The sequence below is a fragment of the Equus caballus genome, chromosome 19 (assembly GCF_041296265.1).
Source record: "Equus caballus isolate H_3958 breed thoroughbred chromosome 19, TB-T2T, whole genome shotgun sequence".
NCBI lineage: Eukaryota > Metazoa > Chordata > Mammalia > Perissodactyla > Equidae > Equus > Equus caballus.
In genome coordinates this window covers 28,320,440-28,325,682 of record NC_091702.1, presented here as the reverse complement: position 1 = coordinate 28,325,682, position 5,243 = coordinate 28,320,440, and positions in this window count along the sequence as shown.

The following is a 5,243-nucleotide window of genomic DNA, read 5'->3' as shown; positions in this document are numbered from 1 at the left end:
CATTTTGTAAAAGTGGCATTCATTCACTTTCAGTTTTTGCTTTACAAATAAAATTAAAGGAAGGGTTTTCCCCGCTCTCCCCACTTAATGATTTCATGATATTTATACAAAAAGCAGTGGACTTAAGGCCTTGATGTTTTTCCTGGCCTTGTGTATTCAGGTTTCCAGTCTCCCAGTGCCCTTAATGGATGTTATGAATGCATAGATGCATCTTCTTTTAAAGGAAAAAGTTAGATTTATAGTGTTCCTTCTTACTTGCTGTATTTCTTTGCACTAAAAGAGAGCTATGTGTTTGTTTTATACGACACTTTAGATACCATATTGCCTACAATACTCGGTTTGCTCCTTGATTTCCAAACTCTAGGAAGTTGATGTTCCATGCAAAGTTCCGTGATCATTTATAGAGGTTACATATACATCCCTCCCAAAGAATCTCAGATCCCTATGACAGCGGGTTGTGTTTTGGGCTTGTTACCTTGCAAAATTCTCCTGTGTTCCATAGGTGAAACAAAGGGTGACAGAAAGGAAATGCCTAAATAAATACATCTCTGCATGGTACAGTTTCTCATACTCGTGCATTCCTGAGAGACAGTGTTTTTTCCCTGTCAAAGAAGGCTGTTACTACTGCAGTCAGTGGTACGTGATCTCCGTTGGTTTCATTTGTGAAGTCCAGTCCTGCTCTGTAATATGCTTTAGCGTTTGCTCCCTGTCCTCCCCAGGAATCACGTTAGTATCTTTTTATATGCTGTATATAAGGACGGACAGAGGCCTAAATGACGGAAAACCTTTAGTTAAATGAGTTAAGTAGATTTCAGTAATCATCTGCAAGAACTCATAGCATCCAGGTCTCTTTTCTCTGTGAATATCTTCATGTGAGTTGTCATTCAGAATCAATGTTAGAAGACAACATTTAGGACCTCTTCTAAGATATTGAGGGCAAAAAGTCATAAAGGAATAATTCCATGTTCCAATTAAAAGATTGGATTGCATATGCCTTCGAAATGCTTTTTTCAAAAAGTTAAGCTACAAAACTGAGTGTGCCATGTAATCCTTTTGACTCGACACTGACCAGAAAATAGTTTGTTGGTCTCGTCTTTGTATATCACGTGCTGCAACTTGTAAATAGGTGCATGTTGTTTATTATGATTGTTTGTCTGCTTGTCTGTTATTGCACTGAATTCTGCAAGGTGAATATTTTTTTATACCATTCATTTTGAAAAAGTTCCTTCTTCAACTCTTCTTCACTATTTCCTCTTCTAATTAGTTGGTAAACTTAGAAAACCATTTAAGATTTTTGAAACCCTGAGATTGAATGAAGAAGTGTGGCTGTCTGAGATCAACCTATGTCCCTCTGACTTAAACAGCTAAAGGGAAGCATGAGATCTTCCACCTTATTTTACAAAGCTGTTCTACAGAACTAGTATGCTTGCTTATAGCTACCATATCTACACTTTGAACAAGGGTAAAAGGAGAAATATATATATATATTTCATGTTTATATATAAACATATATACAGTCATGAGCCACATAGTGATGTTTTGGTCAACGATGGACTGCATATACGATGGTGGTCCCCCAAGATTAGTACCATGTGGCCTAGGTGTGTAGTAGGCTATACATCTAGGTGTGTGTACGTACACTCTATGATCTTTGCATGGTGACAAAATTGCCTAATGCTGCATTTCTCAGAACGTATCCCTGTTAAGTGTGGCATGACTATATATATATATATATATATATATATAAACATATATGTATATTTGGTTAAATCTTCCTCTGTAGATAGATTTGAAGGATTAGCAGTGGAATTTGATTCTTTCACGCCTGAATTGGCTGAGACTATGAGCAACGACAGTTTGAGGACTGTCCAGTGACCTATGTAAATGAGTCTTGCTTGTGTCAGGGGACGCATGGAACCGTTCAACACGGTATCCTTCACAGACAGGCTTAGGGATGCTGGGTTTGAAACTGAATCTCTTTTGTTTCCTTAGTGTCGGAATTTAGGCTGGAAGTGCTCTCTAAAGCACTTGGTGAGTCATATACTAAGGATGTTAGAGCTGCTTTAGAAATAGAGAAATGTTTTGTCCATATAGGCAGAAATTGAATGCAGGCTTTGAACAGATGTTTAAAAAATATTCCAACTTACCACCTATTTTTTCTTTTTTTTTAACCAGCCAGGTTAGGAGTTTCTTACATAATAAAGAGTGTTTTGTTGTTGCTTTTGTTTTTGGCGGTGGATTCCTAACATTGTGAGCTGTTACTGTCAGTCTAGCTGAATGGACACATAGCTGTGTAAATAGCCTCTCATTTGACATTTCTACTGATAGCTGTTTGACTTTTTCTTCCCATTATGAATGGGAGAATCATTTGTAAACTCCCATTCTGGGTCGCTACCAAAAAACATACTGGCTTATGGTCCTATGGGACCCTGTCTCCGTTAAGCCCAGAATATGAGTGCCTTTAGCAAGTTTTCGCATTTCACAGAGAGAAGAGTCGATAGAATTATTGCCATTATTCACAATTCATAAAACAGGAGCTTGGAATAGCAAAGGTTGGCGTGGATTCTGTGTCCTACATCTTTTTTTTTTCCTTAATGCAATCTCAATTTGATATTGAATAAAACTACCATTATTGATCAGGAACTGTACACCCTGAAAATGAATCCAGTTGTCCCAGGTTGGGCAACAGTCATAGATTATTTTTCACCTTGATCTGTGTTACATTTATATTTAGTGAATGATAGAGAGAGGGGTTGGGGAGGAGCTTGCTGCCGATTTTTGGGAAAACATTATTCCAGTGGTCTTTTTCAAACTTGTCTATTCTATAGAGAGGAGAAAATTATGTATTTGCAAATGAAGTATGTGAAGAGATTGCTTTTCACAATATTTATTGTGTTAGTTCATCTCTATGTTAAAAAAAGGCATCTTCACAAATCAGATTTGAGGCCTTTTAAAGCAAAATTTTCCCTACTTCAATTAATTTAAAATTCTAAATTGAGTACTTTGAGTTTTTAAAACACATTTGTAAATTAATTTTGTTGTAGAAATATTAACATTTTCCTCAACACTTTATTGTGAAAAGTTTCAAACATACATCAGAGTTGAAAAAATTTTTACAATATACCCACCACTAGATTCTACCATGAACATTTTACTATATACTTGTATTATCGTATATCCGTCCATTTCTCTATTCATCCATCAATCCATGGAGTTTTTTTTAATTTGTATATTTTGATGTAAATTTCAGACAATACATTTCCTTTAAACACTTCAGCATAAATGTCATTAACTTTAATATTTTGTTTAAATATTATCTTTTAAAAAGCAGTGTATGAAGTTGATAACCTGAGCCAATTAAGATACAGTTTTTTCTCCTGTGGACTTAAGCCTTCCAGTTTCTGTTTTCGTATGTGCTTAGAGGGAGGGAAGACAGCTTTTCAAACCGAAGTTTTCTGGTGTTGGTCATTTGAAAAGCTTAGTTGTCATACATTTTAAAGTTTCATGATAAGAATTTTTTCTTTACCCCTCTTCTTATGACGTATTATGAACTATGCAGCTTCTTTAAGAAACTGTAAATTACTGATTGGGGTTTATTAAATCAGCTTATACCTCATTTCAACCTATTGCTGCTTTTCTCCATGTTATCACGTCTCCTTTCGTGATTGTCACCTGTTCTGCCAGAAAGTAGAGAGGAGTAGAGTCAAACCCGTAGATGGTTAGCTGTTTTAAACAACTCTAGAAAACAGATTAAATGGTTTAGAAAGTTGAAACCATTAATTTATCCAAAGCCTTTGAATTCCCTGAGAATTGTAATTGCCCATGCTTCCTCTAGCCATAATTAGCAAGATTAAAAACGATTGTACTGTACAATGAGTTGTTGAAATTGTGAGCCTTAGTAACCATCTTTAGCTTTATTCTAGTACTGTTTAGAAAAATTTTTTGACATATGCCTTTATTTTTGTGTCAATTTTTTGTGGACAAAATCTGAAGAATTTAAGCAACTTGCTCCAGGTCATGAAGATTGAATGGATAAGTCAGAATTGAAACGTCAGTATTCCTGATTCATATTCTTGTGCTTGTTTGTTCATATTCACGGCTTCCAAAATAGCTGAACACTTCCTTTGGGGCCCTTAAAATGAAAATATGTATTTTTACTAATTAGACTTTCATTTTTAGGCATCTCATGATTCTTTGAACTTAAGGATGTTTTCATGGTCACATTCCTCAATAAGCCAATGCAATTGCTCAATATTTCACTTCACTGTTGAATACTAATAATGCAGTTTTCATCAAATTTCTTTTTACATTTAAATGACCATGATTCACACAATACTCTTTCTATGTAAGTGCTTAAGTGACCCCCTCACTAGTGACAACAGATGTTCTCTATCACTGATTACATGTATATTCTTTACATGATATATTTTTTTAAGGAAAAGTAACCCCATGTGTCAGGATGAATGATATTATCCTTGTGCAAAGCACATATAAAGTTTATTTCTACTCTGCAAATCTGGCATTTCCAGGAACAAAACTCTTTTAGAGTGGCTAGTTGTCGTTTCTCCTTCTTTTGCTACTTGAGCACCTTTCTGTGGTTTTGTAAATCAGTGTGTCATTTTGTAAGAATGTCATGTTGATTCTCTGTTCCTTGGTGTTCACCTTGTGGTATCCTTGGCTGATCATCATCTGTTTAGTTTGGGTATGGTGTGTCTGCTTTGAAATGCCTTACTAGAGATGTCCAACTCTGCTCTAATGCATTCCCTGTATTTGCTAGGACAATAAGTTGCCTCTCTTGGATGTATGCTCTAGATCCAGAAGCAAACTGATTTTGCCTCCACTGTTCAGGTTGCATCTTAGTGCAGTTATTGTTTTAAATTAGAGAATAAAATCATGAAAAACCAAGGGTGACTTTAGAACCCTTCATTTAATGGCATGGCACACTTTTAAAACCGCTTCTGCTATTTCACTAGAACAATATCTCTGGTAAAGGATATAGCTTATAAATGCCAGCCCAAACTGTATGAAACTGGGATTGCTTCCTAAAATTTTCTGTAACTGTCGTACAGGGGCTTAACATCTGTGTATGCTGTTGGGGCCAAGTGCCAGTCACTGCTTTGGAAATCTGTGTTCTGGGGCTCCAGAAATGACAAAAGTGTCGTGGGATTAAAACCAATCAACTGTGAATTGTGAAATTGAAATTGCTCTTTTGGTTTTATTTTCTTCAGCATATTGAATATAGA